We start from the raw sequence: 26820 nt of genomic DNA on the forward strand, positions 1-26820 counted from the left end.
GATCACCCCATCAGCACGGCCGGTGGTTTTGTGCATGCGCCGAGCCGATTTTCTAAGTTTCGTTTTCACGCCCATCATGTTTTGCTACCCTGGGTCTGATTGTTTTCTCTTTTGGAAGACATGCAAAGTAATAAAACACTTATCGTATTAACAAGCAGTTAGCTTAACATGCACAAATGGGGTGTCATTCACCATTTGATTTTTGTATTTGGGACACTTCTGTCTTTATTTAGGTGACTCTGCTCCATCATTGTGAATGATTGCAATGAGAAGGGGGAGCATGATTTGACAGCGTGTTATTGGACTATCAAAATGTGCTACCCTCTTAAATAAATCAATTTTTATAATTACCCACATGAGAGACAAAAACACTTACTTTATGACTTTATTTTGATATACAGAGGTAGAAAACCATAAAGTAGCATTTTTTGATGGGGTAGCCTGAATCGATAGACACGCTCAGAGCTATAGAGTAATACTTTTACACCACTCTGGACACACTTATCTGTTTTTGCGGTGGCAGCATTTCTCAACGAAGTAGCACAAATCGACAGAACACCGGTGATACTAGAACATATTTTGACTTTGACCACAGTGCGGACTCTGTATTACTCTGTATTTACTATACTATACTATACTATACTATACTATACTAGTAAATATTTACTGGATTGCGTTTGTGATTTAAAGCATGACACAACAAGGGGCTTCAGCAGTGGATGAACCTGTAAGTTAAAGATATTTTCCCATTATTTTTTGTGTATGAAATGCGCTGTGAATAAAATTAAAGCTGTACGTTGTCCTCCTGTTCATCAATCGTAGTTCATTAGGATAGCCTATACATTTGATTTTGCATGCACTTGTCAACTTAATCCTACCATTACTTGTCACAATTTCCCCTCTTATGTAGGATTTAAGTGGTTACCACCATGAACTACCTCACCTACCTAGATAAACGTGCCGAGTTTATTCACAGCGCATTTCATACACAAAATATAATGGGAAAATATCTTTAACTTACAGAATTTTCTTTTGCTGGTGATGCCTGTGACGTGATGACGTCAGCGATGACGTATTTTTGTCCCCTTTCCTGCACTTGAGAAATTTGTATTCGTAACTTTTGAATTCGTAACTTTTCGATTCTTAACTTTTCGATTTGTGTATGTATTTTTTGATGTCGTAACTTTTAAATTCGTGTTTTGACAAATATCAAAACACAACCCATTATAAACACAGATGGACTCATTTTTAGAGATTGCACATATTTATTTTATGCTCAACTACAACCAAAGACGCACACATTTCCCAAATATACGCGGATTACTTGCACAGATGCACGTTTCTTTTTGACTGATTTCTTACCCCATATTAAACGGTCATAATATGCAGATACACACAACTGCATTATAATGCAATTATAGCAAAGGCATGTGTCTTCGAAAGTTCAACGTTTGTTGTTCCGTAATTATTATAGCTGTGGCCAAAAGAAGTGCATTTTGTAGCTAAATCAGACATGTCTCTATGTGCTTGGTATGTCTGATGGCTTTGTGTAGCCCTGTCTTTGGAAATTAGACGATAATGAATATGATTTATTGGTGGGGTTTCAATAAAGATCCTCGTGACTCTGCATTGTTTTTATCTGATCTGGGCCCTTCATAGTATTTGCTTCCCAGGTTTGGATATGTTTTGGAGTTTTCAATCAGTTTTCACCTGCCAAAAACTGATTGAAGGTCAAATACAGTTAATGAAAGGTGATCTCTGCCTAAATATGACTTGATATCATTCTGGAGCTTCATGATATAAAGATCTGAGCGCACAGCACAGTTTTTAACTCGTTTAAAGGACCATTACAACACAAAATGGTCTTTTTTTATCTCCCAGCAGCTGCACAAAGTCATCAGACATACCAAGCACATAGAGACATGTTTATCACGTAATTGCCATGTTTGATTTCGCTACAAAATGCACTTCTTTTGACCACAGTTGTAATAATTACATAACAACAAACGTTGAACTTTCGAAGACACATGCCTTTGCTATAATTGCATTATAATGCAGTTGTGTGTATATAATGACCGTTTAATCCAGAGAAAAGCAGACACTTTTGCGCTTCCACTCAACGGGCCGGAAATCAGATTCTGGCAGACAATCACTTTTTGGCACAACAGGTGTCAGTGGTGGGTTACACAGCACATAATACAGAAGTTCAGTCTCATACAAATTACAACTAACAACTTTTAGGAACTTTAAAACACAGCCTTCAACTTTACGTTCACCTACCTCGGGTCGTAACGCGGAAGCTCTGAGCGCAGCGTGCACGCGCACACACCTTTGTCCTGGAGGACAGGTACGACCAGGGTGGCGTTTTTATGAGCGGCAGAAAGGAATGCGGACGTCACGGTGGTCATGGAGCTGCAGGTCGTTCCATTGGGAGTGACGACACTCTGTGAACTAACTGGCTGTATTTTATCAAAGCATTATTTTTGGGAGCAGCAGAGACACATTTCTCACTGTTCTGGTTATTAGAGGGAAGCCAGACTGCAAACACGTCATTAAATACATTTACAGATTATATTTAGAGATAAAAAATAAATGTTAGTTCATGTAATACAGTGATCAGCATGTCTGCAGTGGATTATAATCAGGTTATACACATAAAGAAAACCAAACACAGGAGCTGTAACACCCATTTTAAAGCTATTTCTGCTCTCGGCATGCTAACATGGGAGTGCTTTACCTTACCCTCCTAAACAGAACAGAGGTCCAGCTTACCTTCAGATCTGCATCCTTTAACAAAGCGGGATATAACTGTCTGTTCCCAGGATCTACTCCCAAACAGCCCATCTGTAGAAGATGTCCTTCAGTCTGTCTGTTCTCTGGTGTCAGATGGAAAACGAGCTGAATAAATTATTTTAAAGAAGCTTTAAATGACTTGGAGGGAAATATGTGGCTGTAGATGCTTTAACTGATGAGCCGGGACCAGTTCTTCTTTTCTGTAGAAGACATCATTATTCTGTATTTCTCATGTGAACTGAACACATCTGTAACCCTGTTTATCGTGCTTCAAGTCAGATATGAATTAATTGATTAAAACATAAATCTAAATAAAACTTTTTCTGGTTAAAACCATATTGAATCCCAAAATAAGTGTGACAGATGTACAAAAACAACCAAACATTTTATTATAAAATGTCGTCATGGAAAATGTAAACAAGGAGGCTTGTTTACAGTGTTGTATAGTAACCAAGTAAAAATACTTCACTACTGTACTTACGGATAATTTGGAATACTTTGTACTTTCCTCGAGTTTCAAATTTTTTGACAACTTTAACTTTTACTTCACTATATTTCCGAACTTAATTGCATACTTTTTACTTGGACTTTTACCAAAGTCCTATTTTGGAGGGGAACCTTTACTTTTACTGGAGTGTGAGTACTTTATACAACACTGCTTGTTTAATACTGTCTATGACATGGTATAATACTGTATAATGTTTGGGTAAAAGCTTTTTGTTTGACTGACACACTTATTTTGTGATCTAATATCTATTTAACTAGAGGTGTGCCGAACATTGTCGACATGAGATGCCCAGGAATCCTTACAGCACAATTCATACAGGCGATTCAAAGTGCTGTACAGACATTAAAACAGCAGAAATAAAAAGCAGGATTTAAATGTTCAACAAAAAAGAAAGAAAGAAGAACAATAGATAAAATCAGGAGTTAAATGTGATTAAGTTTTGAAACTCAAGGGCTTTAGTTCCCTAACCCTCAGGAGAACCTCAGGAGAACCTCAGACTGACACAGATGTTTTATGCTGCTGCAGGAACTGATTTCCAATCTATTATCGATCCTCTGAATTTTATGCCGCACCACAGTGACTGCGCGCGTCTGTGCGCGTGCGTGTGCTGCAGATGGTCCGTGCCTCCCCAGGTGTCCTGATCCAGTCATGACTCACACGCAGCGCGCGATGTGATTGGCCGCAGCGGAGCCGCGTGCGCACACCGCTCTGTTCATTCACAGAGAGGAGGCGGCAGCAGCGGACGCGCATCCAAACCTCCGCCCTCCAGCAGCGCAGCATGTCCGCGTGAAGCCGTGCGTGAAGCAGGAACCACGCACCGATCCCGGACTCAGACCAGGACTCAGACCAGGACTCAGACCAGGACTCAGACCAGGACTCAGACCAGGACCCGCCGCTGAGGAAGAAGAGGAAGCTTCTGTCGTCTTCATCAGGTGCAGAGCGCGCGTCAGACCCGCCCAGTAGAGGTGAGACACACGCGCACGCGCACGGATGCACATACAGAACCTGAGCTCGTGCACGTAGCAGGCTCCGAAAACTCTGATCCTCTGATTGGCTCCTTTTGCTGAGCCTCATATGTGTTTATTCAAGATGAGCCGCCGCCCACCGGATCGATCAGCTGATTGATCAGAAATCAGCTGATTCCTGATCAATCAGCTGATTCCTGATCGATAGCCTCAGATTTATTGATGAAATCCTCTAAAACAGGGTCTGTGTGGCTGGATGTGTTGCTGCTGAGACTGAGTGGCTCCACAGTCCTGATCAGCCTCATTTCTTTCTGTTTTATATAAAAACAGGAAGCAGCTGATTCGGATGTTTCCATGGCAACAGCTGCAGAGATTCACTGAAACATGTTCCAACATGAACATAAACCCAGAATCTGAGGCAGAACCAGAGTTAGTTCAGTTCTGAGCAGCTTTAAAGGGAATATCTGCAGATGTTTCCATGGTAACAGCTGCAGAGATTCACTGAAACATGTTCCAACATGAACATAAACCCAGAATCTGAGGCAGAACCAGAGTTAGTTCAGTTCTGAGCAGCTTTAAGGTGAATATCTGCAGATGTTTCCATGGTAACAGCTGCAGAGATTCACTGAAACATGTTCCAACATGAACATAAACCCAGAATCTGAGGCAGAACCAGAGTTAGTTCAGTTCTGAGCAGCTTTAAGGTGAATATCTGCAGATGTTTCCATGGTAACAGCTGCAGAGAAACTCTGAGAGAGCTTCAGGAAGCTGCAGAACTGCTGATCAGGACTCTGGTTCAGGACTGGAATCAGTGGCCATTTTGAACCAAGTCTGGTCTGTCTGGGTTGTGGTTCCCAGCTCTGATTGGTTCCCAGAGTTATTTACCTGGCCGTGTCTCACCTGGCCGCGTCTCACCTGCAGAGTGTCTCCTGTGATTGGCTGCTCTGTGCGTCTCCATGGCGACAGCACTCAGGTGAGATGTTTGTGTCACACATTTCCTTCGTGTGTGTGAGATGAAGCAGAATCTCACTCTGAGAAAATCTGGACTCTCAGACCTCCGTCAGCTGGTGCAGCCTGTTGTCATGGCGACAGTGCTCCTGTCAGCACGTGCTCAGAGGGAGTCGCTGGCTTCAATGGGCTGAAAATGAGTCACATGACCAGAGTTTCACACAAAGGTCACATGTGACACTCAGTGAGCCTCAGAGCTGAGAATCTGCAGCATGGAGACTTCTTTCAGGAGGTTTTTCATTTTGGACATGATCGAAACAATAAAATAAAAAGTATAATAATAATATAAAATATATAATAAATAAACTGATAAATGTTGATGAAGCTGTTTCCACCTGCAGCAGATGGGGTTAAGGTAGGGTTAGGGTAAATGTTTCCACCTTCAGCAGATGTGGTTAGGGTAAATGTTTCCACCTTCAGCAGATGGGGTTAGGGTAAATGTTTCCACCTGCAGCAGATGGGGTTAAGGTAAATGTTTCCACCTGCAGCAGATGGGGTTAGGGTAAATGTTTCCACCTGCAGCAGATGGGGTTAGGGTAAATGTTTCCACCTGCAGCAGATGGGGTTAGGGCAGGGTTAGGGTAAATGTTTCCACCTGCAGCAGATGGGGTTAGGGTAAATGTTTCCACCTGCAGCAGATGGGGTTAGGGTAGGGTTAGGGTAAATGTTTACACCTTCAGCAGATGGGGTTAGGGTAAATGTTTCCACCTTCAGCAGATGGGGTTAGGGTCGGGTTAGGGTAAATGTTTCCACCTTCAGCAGATGGGGTTAGGGTAAATGTTTCCACCTACAGCAGATGGGGTTAGGGTAAATGTTTCCACCTGCAGCAGATGGGGTTAGGGTAAATGTTTCCACCTGCAGCAGATGGGGTTAGGGTAAATGTTTCCACCTTCAGCAGATGGGGTTAGGGTAAATGTTTCCACCTTCAGCAGATGGGGTTAGGGTAGGGTTAGGGTAAATGTTTCCACCTGCAGCAGATGGGGTTAGGGTAAATGTTTCCACCTTCAGGAGATGGGGTTAGGGCAGGGTTAGGGTAAATGTTTCCACCTTCAGCAGATGGGGTTAGGGTAAATGTTTCCACCTTCAGCAGATGGGGTTAGGGCAGGGTTAGGGTAAATGTTTCCACCTTCAGCAGATGGGGTTAGGGTAAATGTTTCCACCTTCAGCAGATGGGGTTAGGGCAGGGTTAGGGTAAATGTTTCCACCTTCAGCAGATGGGGTTAGGGTAAATGTTTCCACCTTCAGCAGATGGGGTTAGGGCAGGGTTAGGGTAAATGTTTCCACCTTAAGCAGATGGGGTTAGGGTCGGGTTAGGGTAAATGTTTCCACCTGCAGCAGATGGGGTTAGGGTAAATGTTTACACCTTCAGGAGATGGGGTTAGGGCAGGGTTAGGGTAAATGTTTCCACCTTCAGCAGATGGGGTTAGGGTAAATGTTTCCACCTTCAGCAGATGGGGTTAGGGCAGGGTTAGGGTAAATGTTTCCACCTGCAGCAGATGGGGTTAGGGTAAATGTTTACACCTTCAGGAGATGGGGTTAGGGCAGGGTTAGGGTAAATGTTTCCACCTTCAGCAGATGGGGTTAGGGTAAATGTTTCCACCTTCAGCAGATGGGGTTAGGGCAGGGTTAGGGTAAATGTTTCCACCTTCAGCAGATGGGGTTAGGGTAAATGTTTCCACCTGCAGCAGATGGGGTTAGGGTAAATGTTTCCACCTGCAGCAGATGGGGTTAGGGTAAATGTTTCCACCTACAGCAGATGGGGTTAGGGTAAATGTTTCCACCTGCAGCAGATGGGGTTAGGGTAAATGTTTCCACCTGCAGCAGATGGGGTTAGGGTAAATGTTTCCACCTTCAGCAGATGGGGTTAGGGTAAATGTTTCCACCTTCAGCAGATGGGGTTAGGGTAAATGTTTCCACCTTCAGCAGATGGGGTTAGGGCAGGGTTAGGGTAAATGTTTCCACCTGCAGCAGATGGGGTTAGGGTAAATGTTTCCACCTTCAGCAGATGGGGTTAGGGCAGGGTTAGGGTAAATGTTTCCACCTGCAGCAGATGGGGTTAGGGCAGGGTTAGGGTAAATGTTTCCACCTTCAGCAGATGGGGTTAGGGCAGGGTTAGGGTAAATGTTTCCACCTGCAGCAGATGGGGTTAGGGTAAATGTTTCCACCTTCAGGAGATGGGGTTAGGGCAGGGTTAGGGTAAATGTTTCCACCTTCAGGAGATGGGGTTAGGGCAGGGTTAGGGTAAATGTTTCCACCTTCAGCAGATGGGGTTAGGGTAAATGTTTCCACCTTCAGCAGATGGGGTTAGGGCAGGGTTAGGGTAAATGTTTCCACCTTAAGCAGATGGGGTTAGGGTCGGGTTAGGGTAAATGTTTCCACCTGCAGCAGATGGGGTTAGGGTAAATGTTTACACCTTCAGGAGATGGGGTTAGGGCAGGGTTAGGGTAAATGTTTCCACCTGCAGCAGATGGGGTTAGGGTAAATGTTTCCACCTTCAGCAGATGGGGTTAGGGCAGGGTTAGGGTAAATGTTTCCACCTGCAGCAGATGGGGTTAGGGTAAATGTTTACACCTTCAGGAGATGGGGTTAGGGCAGGGTTAGGGTAAATGTTTCCACCTTCAGCAGATGGGGTTAGGGTAAATGTTTCCACCTTCAGCAGATGGGGTTAGGGCAGGGTTAGGGTAAATGTTTCCACCTTCAGCAGATGGGGTTAGGGCAGGGTTAGGGTAAATGTTTCCACCTGCAGCAAATGGGGTTAGGGTAAATGTTTCCACCTTCATCAGATGGGGTTAGGGTAAATGTTTCCACCTTCAGCAGATGGGGTTAGGGTAGGGTTAGGGTAAATGTTTCCACCTTCAGCAGATGGGGTTAGGGTAAATGTTTCCACCTGCAGCAGATGGGGTTAGGGTAAATGTTTCCACCTGCAGCAGATGGGGTTAGGGTAGGGTTAGGGTAAATGTTTCCATCTTCAGCAGATGGGGTTAGGGTAAATGTTTCCACCTGCAGCAGATGGGGTTAGGGTAAATGTTTCCACCTTCAGCAGATGGGGTTAGGGTAGGGTTAGGGTAAATGTTTCCACCTGCAGCAGATGGGGTTAGGGTAGGGTTAGGGTAAATGTTTCCACCTGCAGCAGATGGGGTTAGGGTAAATGTTTCCACCTGCAGCAGATGGGGTTAGGGTAGGGTTAGGGTAAATGTTTCCACCTGCAGCAGATGGGGTTAGGGTAAATGTTTCCACCTGCAGCAGATGGGGTTAGGGTAAATGTTTCCACCTGCAGCAGATGGGGTTAGGGTAAATGTTTCCACCTGCAGCAGATGGGGTTAGGGTAAATGTTTCCACCTTCAGCAGATGGGGTTAGGGTAGGGTTAGGGTAAATGTTTCCACCTGCAGCAGATGGGGTTAGGGTAAATGTTTCCACCTTCAGCAGATGGGGTTAGGGCAGGGTTAGGGTAAATGTTTCCACCTGCAGCAGATGGGGTTAGGGTAAATGTTTCCACCTGCAGCAGATGGGGTTAGGGTAAATGTTTCCACCTGCAGCAGATGGGGTTAGGGTAAATTTTAGGGTGGGGTTAGGGTTAGGGTAAATGTTAGGGTGGGGTTAGGGTAAGGGTTAGGGTAAATGTTTACACCTGCAGCAGATGGGGTTAGGGTAAATGTTTACACCTTCAGCAGATGGGGTTAGGGTAAATGTTTACACCTTCAGCAGATGGGGTTAGGGTAAGGGTTAGGGTAAATGTTTACACCTGCAGCAGATGGGGTTAGGGTAAATGTTTACACCTTCAGCAGATGGGGTTAGGGTAAATGTTTACACCTTCAGCAGATGGGGTTAGGGTAGGGTTAGGGTAAATGTTTACACCTTCAGCAGATGGGGTTAGGGTCGGGTTAGGGTAAATGTTTACACCTTCAGCAGATGGGGTTAGGGTAAATGTTTCCACCTTCAGCAGATGGGGTTAGGGTAAATGTTTACACCTTCAGCAGATGGGGTTAGGGTAAATGTTTACACCTTCAGCAGATGGGGTTAGGGTTATATGGTTAGGGTAAATGTTTCCACCTTCAGCAGATAGGGTTAGGGCAGGGTTAGGGTAAATGTTTCCACCTTCAGCAGATGGGGTTAGGGTAAATGTTTACACCTTCAGCAGATGGGGTTAGGGCAGGGTTAGGGTAAATGTTTCCACCTGCAGCAGATGGGATTAGGGTAAATGTTTCCACCTGCAGCAGATGGGATTAGGGTAAATGTTTCCACCTTCAGCAGATGGGGTTAGGGTAGGGTTAGGGTAAATGTTTAGACCTGCAGCAGATGGGGTTAGGGTACGGTTAGGGTAAATGTTTCCACCTTCAGCAGATGGGGTTAGGGTAAATGTTTCCACCTGCAGCAGATGGGGTTAGGGCAGGGTTAGGGTAAATGTTTCCACCTGCAGCAGATGGGGTTAGGGCAGGGTTAGGGTAAATGTTTCCACCTGCAGCAGATGGGGTTAGGGCAGGGTTAGGGTAAATGTTTCCACCTGCAGCAGATGGGGTTAGGGTAAATGTTTCCACCTGCAGCAGATGGGGTTAGGGTAGGGTTAGGGTAAATGTTTACACCTTCAGCAGATGGGGTTAGGGTTATATGGTTAGGGTAAATGTTTCCACCTTCAGCAGATGGGGTTAGGGCAGGGTTAGGGTAAATGTTTCCACCTTCAGCAGATGGGGTTAGGGTAAATGTTTACACCTTCAGCAGATGGGGTTAGGGCAGGGTTAGGGTAAATGTTTCCACCTGCAGCAGATGGGATTAGGGTAAATGTTTCCACCTGCAGCAGATGGGATTAGGGTAAATGTTTCCACCTTCAGCAGATGGGGTTAGGGTAGGGTTAGGGTAAATGTTTAGACCTGCAGCAGATGGGGTTAGGGTAGGGTTAGGGTAAATGTTTCCACCTTCAGCAGATGGGGTTAGGGTAAATGTTTCCACCTGCAGCAGATGGGGTTAGGGTAAATGTTTCCACCTTCAGCAGATGGGGTTAGGGTAAATGTTTCCACCTACAGCAGATGGGGTTAGGGTAAATGTTTCCACCTTCAGCAGATGGGGTTAGGGTCGGGTTAGGGTAAATGTTTCCACCTTCAGCAGATGGGGTTAGGGTAAATGTTTCCACCTACAGCAGATGGGGTTAGGGTAAATGTTTCCACCTGCAGCAGATGGGGTTAGGGTAAATGTTTCCACCTGCAGCAGATGGGGTTAGGGTAAATGTTTCCACCTTCAGCAGATGGGGTTAGGGTAAATGTTTCCACCTTCAGCAGATGGGGTTAGGGTAGGGTTAGGGTAAATGTTTCCACCTGCAGCAGATGGGGTTAGGGTAAATGTTTCCACCTTCAGGAGATGGGGTTAGGGCAGGGTTAGGGTAAATGTTTCCACCTTCAGGAGATGGGGTTAGGGCAGGGTTAGGGTAAATGTTTCCACCTTCAGCAGATGTGGTTAGGGTAAATGTTTCCACCTTCAGCAGATGGGGTTAGGGCAGGGTTAGGGTAAATGTTTCCACCTTAAGCAGATGGGGTTAGGGTCGGGTTAGGGTAAATGTTTCCACCTGCAGCAGATGGGGTTAGGGTAAATGTTTCCACCTTCAGGAGATGGGGTTAGGGCAGGGTTAGGGTAAATGTTTCCACCTTCAGGAGATGGGGTTAGGGCAGGGTTAGGGTAAATGTTTCCACCTTCAGCAGATGTGGTTAGGGTAAATGTTTCCACCTTCAGCAGATGGGGTTAGGGCAGGGTTAGGGTAAATGTTTCCACCTTAAGCAGATGGGGTTAGGGTCGGGTTAGGGTAAATGTTTCCACCTGCAGCAGATGGGGTTAGGGTAAATGTTTACACCTTCAGGAGATGGGGTTAGGGCAGGGTTAGGGTAAATGTTTCCACCTTCAGCAGATGGGGTTAGGGTAAATGTTTCCACCTTCAGCAGATGGGGTTAGGGCAGGGTTAGGGTAAATGTTTCCACCTGCAGCAGATGGGGTTAGGGTAAATGTTTACACCTTCAGGAGATGGGGTTAGGGCAGGGTTAGGGTAAATGTTTCCACCTTCAGCAGATGGGGTTAGGGTAAATGTTTCCACCTTCAGCAGATGGGGTTAGGGTAAATGTTTCCACCTTCAGCAGATGGGGTTAGGGCAGGGTTAGGGTAAATGTTTCCACCTTCAGCAGATGGGGTTAGGGTAAATGTTTCCACCTTCAGCAGATGGGGTTAGGGCAGGGTTAGGGTAAATGTTTCCACCTTCAGCAGATGGGGTTAGGGTAAATGTTTCCACCTTCAGCAGATGGGGTTAGGGCAGGGTTAGGGTAAATGTTTCCACCTTCAGCAGATGGGGTTAGGGTAAATGTTTCCACCTTCAGCAGATGGGGTTAGGGCAGGGTTAGGGTAAATGTTTCCACCTTCAGCAGATGGGGTTAGGGTAAATGTTTCCACCTTCAGCAGATGGGGTTAGGGCAGGGTTAGGGTAAATGTTTCCGCCTTAAGCAGATGGGGTTAGGGTCGGGTTAGGGTAAATGTTTCCACCTGCAGCAGATGGGGTTAGGGTAAATGTTTACACCTTCAGGAGATGGGGTTAGGGCAGGGTTAGGGTAAATGTTTCCACCTTCAGCAGATGGGGTTAGGGTAAATGTTTCCACCTTCAGCAGATGGGGTTAGGGCAGGGTTAGGGTAAATGTTTCCACCTGCAGCAGATGGGGTTAGGGTAAATGTTTACACCTTCAGGAGATGGGGTTAGGGCAGGGTTAGGGTAAATGTTTCCACCTTCAGCAGATGGGGTTAGGGTAAATGTTTCCACCTTCAGCAGATGGGGTTAGGGCAGGGTTAGGGTAAATGTTTCCACCTTCAGCAGATGGGGTTAGGGTAAATGTTTCCACCTGCAGCAGATGGGGTTAGGGTAAATGTTTCCACCTGCAGCAGATGGGGTTAGGGTAAATGTTTCCACCTACAGCAGATGGGGTTAGGGTAAATGTTTCCACCTGCAGCAGATGGGGTTAGGGTAAATGTTTCCACCTGCAGCAGATGGGGTTAGGGTAAATGTTTCCACCTTCAGCAGATGGGGTTAGGGTAAATGTTTCCACCTTCAGCAGATGGGGTTAGGGTAAATGTTTCCACCTTCAGCAGATGGGGTTAGGGCAGGGTTAGGGTAAATGTTTCCACCTGCAGCAGATGGGGTTAGGGTAAATGTTTCCACCTTCAGCAGATGGGGTTAGGGCAGGGTTAGGGTAAATGTTTCCACCTGCAGCAGATGGGGTTAGGGCAGGGTTAGGGTAAATGTTTCCACCTTCAGCAGATGGGGTTAGGGCAGGGTTAGGGTAAATGTTTCCACCTGCAGCAGATGGGGTTAGGGTAAATGTTTCCACCTTCAGCAGATGGGGTTAGGGTAAATGTTTCCACCTTCAGCAGATGGGGTTAGGGTAGGGTTAGGGTAAATGTTTCCACCTGCAGCAGATGGGGTTAGGGTAAATGTTTCCACCTTCAGGAGATGGGGTTAGGGCAGGGTTAGGGTAAATGTTTCCACCTTCAGGAGATGGGGTTAGGGCAGGGTTAGGGTAAATGTTTCCACCTTCAGCAGATGTGGTTAGGGTAAATGTTTCCACCTTCAGCAGATGGGGTTAGGGCAGGGTTAGGGTAAATGTTTCCACCTTAAGCAGATGGGGTTAGGGTCGGGTTAGGGTAAATGTTTCCACCTGCAGCAGATGGGGTTAGGGTAAATGTTTCCACCTTCAGGAGATGGGGTTAGGGCAGGGTTAGGGTAAATGTTTCCACCTTCAGGAGATGGGGTTAGGGCAGGGTTAGGGTAAATGTTTCCACCTTCAGCAGATGTGGTTAGGGTAAATGTTTCCACCTTCAGCAGATGGGGTTAGGGCAGGGTTAGGGTAAATGTTTCCACCTTAAGCAGATGGGGTTAGGGTCGGGTTAGGGTAAATGTTTCCACCTGCAGCAGATGGGGTTAGGGTAAATGTTTACACCTTCAGGAGATGGGGTTAGGGCAGGGTTAGGGTAAATGTTTCCACCTTCAGCAGATGGGGTTAGGGTAAATGTTTCCACCTTCAGCAGATGGGGTTAGGGCAGGGTTAGGGTAAATGTTTCCACCTGCAGCAGATGGGGTTAGGGTAAATGTTTACACCTTCAGGAGATGGGGTTAGGGCAGGGTTAGGGTAAATGTTTCCACCTTCAGCAGATGGGGTTAGGGTAAATGTTTCCACCTTCAGCAGATGGGGTTAGGGTAAATGTTTCCACCTTCAGCAGATGGGGTTAGGGCAGGGTTAGGGTAAATGTTTCCACCTTCAGCAGATGGGGTTAGGGTAAATGTTTCCACCTTCAGCAGATGGGGTTAGGGCAGGGTTAGGGTAAATGTTTCCACCTTCAGCAGATGGGGTTAGGGTAAATGTTTCCACCTTCAGCAGATGGGGTTAGGGCAGGGTTAGGGTAAATGTTTCCACCTTCAGCAGATGGGGTTAGGGTAAATGTTTCCACCTTCAGCAGATGGGGTTAGGGCAGGGTTAGGGTAAATGTTTCCACCTTCAGCAGATGGGGTTAGGGTAAATGTTTCCACCTTCAGCAGATGGGGTTAGGGCAGGGTTAGGGTAAATGTTTCCGCCTTAAGCAGATGGGGTTAGGGTCGGGTTAGGGTAAATGTTTCCACCTGCAGCAGATGGGGTTAGGGTAAATGTTTACACCTTCAGGAGATGGGGTTAGGGCAGGGTTAGGGTAAATGTTTCCACCTTCAGCAGATGGGGTTAGGGTAAATGTTTCCACCTTCAGCAGATGGGGTTAGGGCAGGGTTAGGGTAAATGTTTCCACCTGCAGCAGATGGGGTTAGGGTAAATGTTTACACCTTCAGGAGATGGGGTTAGGGCAGGGTTAGGGTAAATGTTTCCACCTTCAGCAGATGGGGTTAGGGTAAATGTTTCCACCTTCAGCAGATGGGGTTAGGGCAGGGTTAGGGTAAATGTTTCCACCTTCAGCAGATGGGGTTAGGGTAAATGTTTCCACCTGCAGCAGATGGGGTTAGGGTAAATGTTTCCACCTGCAGCAGATGGGGTTAGGGTAAATGTTTCCACCTACAGCAGATGGGGTTAGGGTAAATGTTTCCACCTGCAGCAGATGGGGTTAGGGTAAATGTTTCCACCTGCAGCAGATGGGGTTAGGGTAAATGTTTCCACCTTCAGCAGATGGGGTTAGGGTAAATGTTTCCACCTTCAGCAGATGGGGTTAGGGTAAATGTTTCCACCTTCAGCAGATGGGGTTAGGGCAGGGTTAGGGTAAATGTTTCCACCTGCAGCAGATGGGGTTAGGGTAAATGTTTCCACCTTCAGCAGATGGGGTTAGGGCAGGGTTAGGGTAAATGTTTCCACCTGCAGCAGATGGGGTTAGGGCAGGGTTAGGGTAAATGTTTCCACCTTCAGCAGATGGGGTTAGGGCAGGGTTAGGGTAAATGTTTCCACCTGCAGCAGATGGGGTTAGGGTAAATGTTTCCACCTTCAGGAGATGGGGTTAGGGCAGGGTTAGGGTAAATGTTTCCACCTTCAGGAGATGGGGTTAGGGCAGGGTTAGGGTAAATGTTTCCACCTTCAGCAGATGGGGTTAGGGTAAATGTTTCCACCTTCAGCAGATGGGGTTAGGGCAGGGTTAGGGTAAATGTTTCCACCTTAAGCAGATGGGGTTAGGGTCGGGTTAGGGTAAATGTTTCCACCTGCAGCAGATGGGGTTAGGGTAAATGTTTACACCTTCAGGAGATGGGGTTAGGGCAGGGTTAGGGTAAATGTTTCCACCTTCAGCAGATGGGGTTAGGGTAAATGTTTCCACCTTCAGCAGATGGGGTTAGGGCAGGGTTAGGGTAAATGTTTCCACCTGCAGCAGATGGGGTTAGGGTAAATGTTTACACCTTCAGGAGATGGGGTTAGGGCAGGGTTAGGGTAAATGTTTCCACCTTCAGCAGATGGGGTTAGGGTAAATGTTTCCACCTTCAGCAGATGGGGTTAGGGCAGGGTTAGGGTAAATGTTTCCACCTTCAGCAGATGGGGTTAGGGCAGGGTTAGGGTAAATGTTTCCACCTGCAGCAAATGGGGTTAGGGTAAATGTTTCCACCTTCATCAGATGGGGTTAGGGTAAATGTTTCCACCTTCAGCAGATGGGGTTAGGGTAGGGTTAGGGTAAATGTTTCCACCTTCAGCAGATGGGGTTAGGGTAAATGTTTCCACCTGCAGCAGATGGGGTTAGGGTAAATGTTTCCACCTGCAGCAGATGGGGTTAGGGTAGGGTTAGGGTAAATGTTTCCATCTTCAGCAGATGGGGTTAGGGTAAATGTTTCCACCTGCAGCAGATGGGGTTAGGGTAAATGTTTCCACCTTCAGCAGATGGGGTTAGGGTAGGGTTAGGGTAAATGTTTCCACCTTCAGCAGATGGGGTTAGGGTGGGGTTAGGGTAAATGTTTCCACCTGCAGCAGATGGGGTTAGGGTAGGGTTAGGGTAAATGTTTCCACCTGCAGCAGATGGGGTTAGGGTAAATGTTTCCACCTGCAGCAGATGGGGTTAGGGTAGGGTTAGGGTAAATGTTTCCACCTGCAGCAGATGGGGTTAGGGTAAATGTTTCCACCTGCAGCAGATGGGGTTAGGGTAAATGTTTCCACCTGCAGCAGATGGGGTTAGGGTAAATGTTTCCACCTGCAGCAGATGGGGTTAGGGTAAATGTTTCCACCTTCAGCAGATGGGGTTAGGGTAGGGTTAGGGTAAATGTTTCCACCTTCAGCAGATGGGGTTAGGGCAGGGTTAGGGTAAATGTTTCAACCTGCAGCAGATGGGGTTAGGGTAAATGTTTCCACCTGCAGCAGATGGGGTTAGGGTAAATGTTTCCACCTGCAGCAGATGGGGTTAGGGTAAATTTTAGGGTGGGGTTAGGGTTAGGGTAAATGTTAGGGTGGGGTTAGGGTAAGGGTTAGGGTAAATGTTTACACCTGCAGCAGATGGGGTTAGGGTAAATGTTTACACCTTCAGCAGATGGGGTTAGGGTAAATGTTTACACCTTCAGCAGATGGGGTTAGGGTAAGGGTTAGGGTAAATGTTTACACCTGCAGCAGATGGGGTTAGGGTAAATGTTTACACCTTCAGCAGATGGGGTTAGGGTAAATGTTTACACCTTCAGCAGATGGGGTTAGGGTAGGGTTAGGGTAAATGTTTACACCTTCAGCAGATGGGGTTAGGGTCGGGTTAGGGTAAATGTTTACACCTTCAGCAGATGGGGTTAGGGTAAATGTTTCCACCTTCAGCAGATGGGGTTAGGGTAAATGTTTACACCTTCAGCAGATGGGGTTAGGGTAAATGTTTACACCTTCAGCAGATGGGGTTAGGGTTATATGGTTAGGGTAAATGTTTCCACCTTCAGCAGATGGGGTTAGGGCAGGGTTAGGGTAAATGTTTCCACCTTCAGCAGATGGGGTTAGGGTAAATGTTTACACCTTCAGCAGATGGGGTTAGGGCAGGGTTAGGGTAAATGTTTCCACCTGCAGCAGATGGGATTAGGGTAAATGTTTCCACCTGCAGCAGATGGGATTACGGTAAATGTTTCCACCTTCAGCAGATGGGGTTAGGGTAGGGTTAGGGTAAATGTTTAGACCTGCAGCAGATGGGGTTAGGGTAGGGTTAGGGTAAATGTTTCCACCTTCAGCAGATGGGGTTAGGGTAAATGTTTCCACCTGCAGCAGATGGGGTTAGGGCAGGGTTAGGGTAAATGTTTCCACCTGCAGCAGATGGGGTTAGGGCAGGGTTAGGGTAAATGTTTCCACCTGCAGCAGATGGGGTTAGGGCAGGGTTAGGGTAAATGTTTCCACCTGCAGCAGATGGGGTTAGGGTAAATGTTTCCACCTTCAGCAGATGGGGTTAGGGTAAATGTTTCCACCTGCAGCAGATGGGGTTAGGGTAGGGTTAGGGTAAATGTTTACACCTTCAGCAGATGGGGTTAGGGTAAATGTTTCCACCTGCAGCAGATGGGGTTAGGGTAAATGTTTCCACCTGCAGCAGATGGGGTTAGGGTAGGGTTAGGGTAAATGTTTCCACCTGCAGCAGATGGGGTTAGGGTAAATGTTTCCACCTTCAGCAGATGGGGTTAGGGTAAATGTTTCCACCTACAGCAGATGGGGTTAGGGTAAATGTTTCCACCTTCAGCAGATGGGGTTAGGGTCGGGTTAGGGTAAATGTTTCCACCTTCAGCAGATGGGGTTAGGGTAAATGTTTCCACCTACAGCAGATGGGGTTAGGGTAAATGTTTCCACCTGCAGCAGATGGGGTTAGGGTAAATGTTTCCACCTGCAGCAGATGGGGTTAGGGTAAATGTTTACACCTTCAGCAGATGGGGTTAGGGTAAATGTTTACACCTTCAGCAGATGGGGTTAGGGTAGGGTTAGGGTAAATGTTTACACCTTCAGCAGATGGGGTTAGGGTCGGGTTAGGGTAAATGTTTACACCTTCAGCAGATGGGGTTAGGGTAAATGTTTCCACCTTCAGCAGATGGGGTTAGGGTAAATGTTTACACCTTCAGCAGATGGGGTTAGGGTAAATGTTTACACCTTCAGCAGATGGGGTTAGGGTTATATGGTTAGGGTAAATGTTTCCACCTTCAGCAGATGGGGTTAGGGCAGGGTTAGGGTAAATGTTTCCACCTTCAGCAGATGGGGTTAGGGTAAATGTTTACACCTTCAGCAGATGGGGTTAGGGCAGGGTTAGGGTAAATGTTTCCACCTGCAGCAGATGGGATTAGGGTAAATGTTTCCACCTGCAGCAGATGGGATTAGGGTAAATGTTTCCACCTTCAGCAGATGGGGTTAGGGTAGGGTTAGGGTAAATGTTTAGACCTGCAGCAGATGGGGTTAGGGTAGGGTTAGGGTAAATGTTTCCACCTTCAGCAGATGGGGTTAGGGTAAATGTTTCCACCTGCAGCAGATGGGGTTAGGGCAGGGTTAGGGTAAATGTTTCCACCTGCAGCAGATGGGGTTAGGGCAGGGTTAGGGTAAATGTTTCCACCTGCAGCAGATGGGGTTAGGGCAGGGTTAGGGTAAATGTTTCCACCTGCAGCAGATGGGGTTAGGGTAAATGTTTCCACCTTCAGCAGATGGGGTTAGGGTAAATGTTTCCACCTGCAGCAGATGGGGTTAGGGTAGGGTTAGGGTAAATGTTTACACCTTCAGCAGATGGGGTTAGGGTAAATGTTTCCACCTGCAGCAGATGGGGTTAGGGTAAATGTTTCCACCTGCAGCAGATGGGGTTAGGGTAGGGTTAGGGTAAATGTTTCCACCTGCAGCAGATGGGGTTAGGGTAAATGTTTCCACCTTCAGCAGATGGGGTTAGGGTAAATGTTTCCACCTACAGCAGATGGGGTTAGGGTAAATGTTTCCACCTTCAGCAGATGGGGTTAGGGTCGGGTTAGGGTAAATGTTTCCACCTTCAGCAGATGGGGTTAGGGTAAATGTTTCCACCTACAGCAGATGGGGTTAGGGTAAATGTTTCCACCTGCAGCAGATGGGGTTAGGGTAAATGTTTCCACCTGCAGCAGATGGGGTTAGGGTAAATGTTTCCACCTTCAGCAGATGGGGTTAGGGTAAATGTTTCCACCTTCAGGAGATGGGGTTAGGGCAGGGTTAGGGTAAATGTTTCCACCTTCAGGAGATGGGGTTAGGGCAGGGTTAGGGTAAATGTTTCCACCTTCAGCAGATGTGGTTAGGGTAAATGTTTCCACCTTCAGCAGATGGGGTTAGGGCAGGGTTAGGGTAAATGTTTCCACCTTAAGCAGATGGGGTTAGTGTCGGGTTAGGGTAAATGTTTCCACCTGCAGCAGATGGGGTTAGGGTAAATGTTTACACCTTCAGGAGATGGGGTTAGGGCAGGGTTAGGGTAAATGTTTCCACCTTCAGCAGATGGGGTTAGGGTAAATGTTTCCACCTTCAGCAGATGGGGTTAGGGCAGGGTTAGGGTAAATGTTTCCACCTGCAGCAGATGGGGTTAGGGTAAATGTTTACACCTTCAGGAGATGGGGTTAGGGCATGGTTAGGGTAAATGTTTCCACCTTCAGCAGATGGGGTTAGGGTAAATGTTTCCACCTTCAGCAGATGGGGTTAGGGTAAATGTTTCCACCTTCAGCAGATGGGGTTAGGGCAGGGTTAGGGTAAATGTTTCCACCTTCAGCAGATGGGGTTAGGGTAAATGTTTCCACCTTCAGCAGATGGGGTTAGGGCAGGGTTAGGGTAAATGTTTCCACCTTCAGCAGATGGGGTTAGGGTAAATGTTTCCACCTTCAGCAGATGGGGTTAGGGCAGGGTTAGGGTAAATGTTTCCACCTTCAGCAGATGGGGTTAGGGTAAATGTTTCCACCTTCAGCAGATGGGGTTAGGGCAGGGTTAGGGTAAATGTTTCCACCTTCAGCAGATGGGGTTAGGGTAAATGTTTCCACCTTCAGCAGATGGGGTTAGGGCAGGGTTAGGGTAAATGTTTCCACCTTAAGCAGATGGGGTTAGGGTCGGGTTAGGGTAAATGTTTCCACCTGCAGCAGATGGGGTTAGGGTAAATGTTTACACCTTCAGGAGATGGGGTTAGGGCAGGGTTAGGGTAAATGTTTCCACCTTCAGCAGATGGGGTTAGGGTAAATGTTTCCACCTTCAGCAGATGGGGTTAGGGCAGGGTTAGGGTAAATGTTTCCACCTGCAGCAGATGGGGTTAGGGTAAATGTTTACACCTTCAGGAGATGGGGTTAGGGCAGGGTTAGGGTAAATGTTTCCACCTTCAGCAGATGGGGTTAGGGTAAATGTTTCCACCTTCAGCAGATGGGGTTAGGGCAGGGTTAGGGTAAATGTTTCCACCTTCAGCAGATGGGGTTAGGGTAAATGTTTCCACCTGCAGCAGATGGGGTTAGGGTAAATGTTTCCACCTACAGCAGATGGGGTTAGGGTAAATGTTTCCACCTGCAGCAGATGGGGTTAGGGTAAATGTTTCCACCTGCAGCAGATGGGGTTAGGGTAAATGTTTCCACCTTCAGCAGATGGGGTTAGGGTAAATGTTTCCACCTTCAGCAGATGGGGTTAGGGTAAATGTTTCCACCTTCAGCAGATGGGGTTAGGGCAGGGTTAGGGTAAATGTTTCCACCTGCAGCAGATGGGGTTAGGGTAAATGTTTCCACCTTCAGCAGATGGGGTTAGGGCAGGGTTAGGGTAAATGTTTCCACCTGCAGCAGATGGGGTTAGGGCAGGGTTAGGGTAAATGTTTCCACCTTCAGCAGATGGGGTTAGGGCAGGGTTAGGGTAAATGTTTCCACCTGCAGCAGATGGGGTTAGGGTAAATGTTTCCACCTTCAGGAGATGGGGTTAGGGCAGGGTTAGGGTAAATGTTTCCACCTTCAGGAGATGGGGTTAGGGCAGGGTTAGGGTAAATGTTTCCACCTTCAGCAGATGGGGTTAGGGTAAATGTTTCCACCTTCAGCAGATGGGGTTAGGGCAGGGTTAGGGTAAATGTTTCCACCTTAAGCAGATGGGGTTAGGGTCGGGTTAGGGTAAATGTTTCCACCTGCAGCAGATGGGGTTAGGGTAAATGTTTACACCTTCAGGAGATGGGGTTAGGGCAGGGTTAGGGTAAATGTTTCCACCTTCAGCAGATGGGGTTAGGGTAAATGTTTCCACCTTCAGCAGATGGGGTTAGGGCAGGGTTAGGGTAAATGTTTCCACCTGCAGCAGATGGGGTTAGGGTAAATGTTTACACCTTCAGGAGATGGGGTTAGGGCAGGGTTAGGGTAAATGTTTCCACCTTCAGCAGATGGGGTTAGGGTAAATGTTTCCACCTTCAGCAGATGGGGTTAGGGCAGGGTTAGGGTAAATGTTTCCACCTTCAGCAGATGGGGTTAGGGCAGGGTTAGGGTAAATGTTTCCACCTGCAGCAAATGGGGTTAGGGTAAATGTTTCCACCTTCATCAGATGGGGTTAGGGTAAATGTTTCCACCTTCAGCAGATGGGGTTAGGGTAGGGTTAGGGTAAATGTTTCCACCTTCAGCAGATGGGGTTAGGGTAAATGTTTCCACCTGCAGCAGATGGGGTTAGGGTAAATGTTTCCACCTGCAGCAGATGGGGTTAGGGTAGGGTTAGGGTAAATGTTTCCATCTTCAGCAGATGGGGTTAGGGTAAATGTTTCCACCTGCAGCAGATGGGGTTAGGGTAAATGTTTCCACCTTCAGCAGATGGGGTTAGGGTAGGGTTAGGGTAAATGTTTCCACCTGCAGCAGATGGGGTTAGGGTAGGGTTAGGGTAAATGTTTCCACCTGCAGCAGATGGGGTTAGGGTAAATGTTTCCACCTGCAGCAGATGGGGTTAGGGTAGGGTTAGGGTAAATGTTTCCACCTGCAGCAGATGGGGTTAGGGTAAATGTTTCCACCTGCAGCAGATGGGGTTAGGGTAAATGTTTCCACCTGCAGCAGTTGGGGTTAGGGTAAATGTTTCCACCTGCAGCAGATGGGGTTAGGGTAAATGTTTCCACCTTCAGCAGATGGGGTTAGGGTAGGGTTAGGGTAAATGTTTCCACCTTCAGCAGATCGGGTTAGGGCAGGGTTAGGGTAAATGTTTCCACCTGCAGCAGATGGGGTTAGGGTAAATGTTTCCACCTGCAGCAGATGGGGTTAGGGTAAATGTTTCCACCTGCAGCAGATGGGGTTAGGGTAAATTTTAGGGTGGGGTTAGGGTTAGGGTAAATGTTAGGGTGGGGTTAGGGTAAGGGTTAGGGTAAATGTTTACACCTGCAGCAGATGGGGTTAGGGTAAATGTTTACACCTTCAGCAGATGGGGTTAGGGTAAATGTTTACACCTTCAGCAGATGGGGTTAGGGTAAGGGTTAGGGTAAATGTTTACACCTGCAGCAGATGGGGTTAGGGTAAATGTTTACACCTTCAGCAGATGGGGTTAGGGTAAATGTTTCCACCTGCAGCAGATGGGGTTAGGGTAAATGTTTCCACCTTCAGGAGATGGGGTTAGGGCAGGGTTAGGGTAAATGTTTCCACCTTCAGGAGATGGGGTTAGGGCAGGGTTAGGGTAAATGTTTCCACCTTCAGCAGATGTGGTTAGGGTAAATGTTTCCACCTTCAGCAGATGGGGTTAGGGCAGGGTTAGGGTAAATGTTTCCACCTTAAGCAGATGGGGTTAGGGTCGGGTTAGGGTAAATGTTTCCACCTGCAGCAGATGGGGTTAGGGTAAATGTTTACACCTTCAGGAGATGGGGTTAGGGCAGGGTTAGGGTAAATGTTTCCACCTTCAGCAGATGGGGTTAGGGTAAATGTTTCCACCTTCAGCAGATGGGGTTAGGGCAGGGTTAGGGTAAATGTTTCCACCTGCAGCAGATGGGGTTAGGGTAAATGTTTACACCTTCAGGAGATGGGGTTAGGGCAGGGTTAGGGTAAATGTTTCCACCTTCAGCAGATGGGGTTAGGGTAAATGTTTCCACCTTCAGCAGATGGGGTTAGGGTAAATGTTTCCACCTTCAGCAGATGGGGTTAGGGCAGGGTTAGGGTAAATGTTTCCACCTTCAGCAGATGGGGTTAGGGTAAATGTTTCCACCTTCAGCAGATGGGGTTAGGGCAGGGTTAGGGTAAATGTTTCCACCTTCAGCAGATGGGGTTAGGGTAAATGTTTCCACCTTCAGCAGATGGGGTTAGGGCAGGGTTAGGGTAAATGTTTCCACCTTCAGCAGATGGGGTTAGGGTAAATGTTTCCACCTTCAGCAGATGGGGTTAGGGCAGGGTTAGGGTAAATGTTTCCACCTTCAGCAGATGGGGTTAGGGTAAATGTTTCCACCTTCAGCAGATGGGGTTAGGGCAGGGTTAGGGTAAATGTTTCCGCCTTAAGCAGATGGGGTTAGGGTCGGGTTAGGGTAAATGTTTCCACCTGCAGCAGATGGGGTTAGGGTAAATGTTTACACCTTCAGGAGATGGGGTTAGGGCAGGGTTAGGGTAAATGTTTCCACCTTCAGCAGATGGGGTTAGGGTAAATGTTTCCACCTTCAGCAGATGGGGTTAGGGCAGGGTTAGGGTAAATGTTTCCACCTGCAGCAGATGGGGTTAGGGTAAATGTTTACACCTTCAGGAGATGGGGTTAGGGCAGGGTTAGGGTAAATGTTTCCACCTTCAGCAGATGGGGTTAGGGTAAATGTTTCCACCTTCAGCAGATGGGGTTAGGGCAGGGTTAGGGTAAATGTTTCCACCTTCAGCAGATGGGGTTAGGGTAAATGTTTCCACCTGCAGCAGATGGGGTTAGGGTAAATGTTTCCACCTGCAGCAGATGGGGTTAGGGTAAATGTTTCCACCTACAGCAGATGGGGTTAGGGTAAATGTTTCCACCTGCAGCAGATGGGGTTAGGGTAAATGTTTCCACCTGCAGCAGATGGGGTTAGGGTAAATGTTTCCACCTTCAGCAGATGGGGTTAGGGTAAATGTTTCCACCTTCAGCAGATGGGGTTAGGGTAAATGTTTCCACCTTCAGCAGATGGGGTTAGGGCAGGGTTAGGGTAAATGTTTCCACCTGCAGCAGATGGGGTTAGGGTAAATGTTTCCACCTTCAGCAGATGGGGTTAGGGCAGGGTTAGGGTAAATGTTTCCACCTGCAGCAGATGGGGTTAGGGCAGGGTTAGGGTAAATGTTTCCACCTTCAGCAGATGGGGTTAGGGCAGGGTTAGGGTAAATGTTTCCACCTGCAGCAGATGGGGTTAGGGTAAATGTTTCCACCTTCAGGAGATGGGGTTAGGGCAGGGTTAGGGTAAATGTTTCCACCTTCAGGAGATGGGGTTAGGGCAGGGTTAGGGTAAATGTTTCCACCTTCAGCAGATGGGGTTAGGGTAAATGTTTCCACCTTCAGCAGATGGGGTTAGGGCAGGGTTAGGGTAAATGTTTCCACCTTAAGCAGATGGGGTTAGGGTCGGGTTAGGGTAAATGTTTCCACCTGCAGCAGATGGGGTTAGGGTAAATGTTTACACCTTCAGGAGATGGGGTTAGGGCAGGGTTAGGGTAAATGTTTCCACCTTCAGCAGATGGGGTTAGGGTAAATGTTTCCACCTTCAGCAGATGGGGTTAGGGCAGGGTTAGGGTAAATGTTTCCACCTGCAGCAGATGGGGTTAGGGTAAATGTTTACACCTTCAGGAGATGGGGTTAGGGCAGGGTTAGGGTAAATGTTTCCACCTTCAGCAGATGGGGTTAGGGTAAATGTTTCCACCTTCAGCAGATGGGGTTAGGGCAGGGTTAGGGTAAATGTTTCCACCTTCAGCAGATGGGGTTAGGGCAGGGTTAGGGTAAATGTTTCCACCTGCAGCAAATGGGGTTAGGGTAAATGTTTCCACCTTCAGCAGATGGGGTTAGGGTAAATGTTTCCACCTTCAGCAGACGGGGTTAGGGTAGGGTTAGGGTAAATGTTTCCACCTTCAGCAGATGGGGTTAGGGTAAATGTTTCCACCTGCAGCAGATGGGGTTAGGGTAAATGTTTCCACCTGCAGCAGATGGGGTTAGGGTAGGGTTAGGGTAAATGTTTCCATCTTCAGCAGATGGGGTTAGGGTAAATGTTTCCACCTGCAGCAGATGGGGTTAGGGTAAATGTTTCCACCTTCAGCAGATGGGGTTAGGGTAGGGTTAGGGTAAATGTTTCCACCTTCAGCAGATGGGGTTAGGGTGGGGTTAGGGTAAATGTTTCCACCTGCAGCAGATGGGGTTAGGGTAGGGTTAGGGTAAATGTTTCCACCTGCAGCAGATGGGGTTAGGGTAAATGTTTCCACCTGCAGCAGATGGGGTTAGGGTAGGGTTAGGGTAAATGTTTCCACCTGCAGCAGATGGGGTTAGGGTAAATGTTTCCACCTGCAGCAGATGGGGTTAGGGTAAATGTTTCCACCTGCAGCAGATGGGGTTAGGGTAAATGTTTCCACCTGCAGCAGATGGGGTTAGGGTAAATGTTTCCACCTTCAGCAGATGGGGTTAGGGTAGGGTTAGGGTAAATGTTTCCACCTTCAGCAGATGGGGTTAGGGCAGGGTTAGGGTAAATGTTTCCACCTGCAGCAGATGGGGTTAGGGTAAATGTTTCCACCTGCAGCAGATGGGGTTAGGGTAAATGTTTCCACCTGCAGCAGATGGGGTTAGGGTAAATTTTAGGGTGGGGTTAGGGTTAGGGTAAATGTTAGGGTGGGGTTAGGGTAAGGGTTAGGGTAAATGTTTACACCTGCAGCAGATGGGGTTAGGGTAAATGTTTACACCTTCAGCAGATGGGGTTAGGGTAAATGTTTACACCTTCAGCAGATGGGGTTAGGGTAAGGGTTAGGGTAAATGTTTACACCTGCAGCAGATGGGGTTAGGGTAAATGTTTACACCTTCAGCAGATGGGGTTAGGGTAAATGTTTACACCTTCAGCAGATGGGGTTAGGGTAGGGTTAGGGTAAATGTTTACACCTTCAGCAGATGGGGTTAGGGTCGGGTTAGGGTAAATGTTTACACCTTCAGCAGATGGGGTTAGGGTAAATGTTTCCACCTTCAGCAGATGGGGTTAGGGTAAATGTTTACACCTTCAGCAGATGGGGTTAGGGTAAATGTTTACACCTTCAGCAGATGGGGTTAGGGTTATATGGTTAGGGTAAATGTTTCCACCTTCAGCAGATGGGGTTAGGGCAGGGTTAGGGTAAATGTTTCCACCTTCAGCAGATGGGGTTAGGGTAAATGTTTACACCTTCAGCAGATGGGGTTAGGGCAGGGTTAGGGTAAATGTTTCCACCTGCAGCAGATGGGATTAGGGTAAATGTTTCCACCTGCAGCAGATGGGATTAGGGTAAATGTTTCCACCTGCAGCAGATGGGGTTAGGGCAGGGTTAGGGTAAATGTTTCCACCTGCAGCAGATGGGGTTAGGGCAGGGTTAGGGTAAATGTTTCCACCTGCAGCAGATGGGGTTAGGGTAAATGTTTCCACCTGCAGCAGATGGGGTTAGGGTAGGGTTAGGGTAAATGTTTACACCTTCAGCAGATGGGGTTAGGGTAAATGTTTCCACCTGCAGCAGATGGGGTTAGGGTAAATGTTTCCACCTGCAGCAGATGGGGTTAGGGTAGGGTTAGGGTAAATGTTTCCACCTGCAGCAGATGGGGTTAGGGTAAATGTTTCCACCTTCAGCAGATGGGGTTAGGGTAAATGTTTCCACCTACAGCAGATGGGGTTAGGGTAAATGTTTCCACCTTCAGCAGATGGGGTTAGGGTCGGGTTAGGGTAAATGTTTCCACCTTCAGCAGATGGGGTTAGGGTAAATGTTTCCACCTACAGCAGATGGGGTTAGGGTAAATGTTTCCACCTGCAGCAGATGGGGTTAGGGTAAATGTTTCCACCTGCAGCAGATGGGGTTAGGGTAAATGTTTCCACCTTCAGCAGATGGGGTTAGGGTAAATGTTTCCACCTTCAGCAGATGGGGTTAGGGTAGGGTTAGGGTAAATGTTTCCACCTGCAGCAGATGGGGTTAGGGTAAATGTTTCCACCTTCAGGAGATGGGGTTAGGGCAGGGTTAGGGTAAATGTTTCCACCTT

The 26820-nt window shown here is 47.5% G+C and overlaps 1 protein-coding gene across 1 annotated transcript in view; it reads left to right on the forward strand.

The window, feature by feature from the left end:
• The first annotated feature begins 4017 nt into the window (after positions 1–4017).
• The window catches only part of rab3b (RAB3B, member RAS oncogene family), a 61469-nt gene continuing 38666 nt past the window's right edge, over positions 4018–26820 (forward strand). The window contains exon 1 of the mRNA XM_075486137.1: positions 4018–4266. The gene's annotated coding sequence lies outside the window, so the exon portion shown is untranslated. The remainder of the gene's footprint in view (positions 4267–26820) is intronic.

The sequence above is a fragment of the Odontesthes bonariensis genome, chromosome 15 (genome assembly GCF_027942865.1).
Source record: "Odontesthes bonariensis isolate fOdoBon6 chromosome 15, fOdoBon6.hap1, whole genome shotgun sequence".
NCBI lineage: Eukaryota > Metazoa > Chordata > Actinopteri > Atheriniformes > Atherinopsidae > Odontesthes > Odontesthes bonariensis.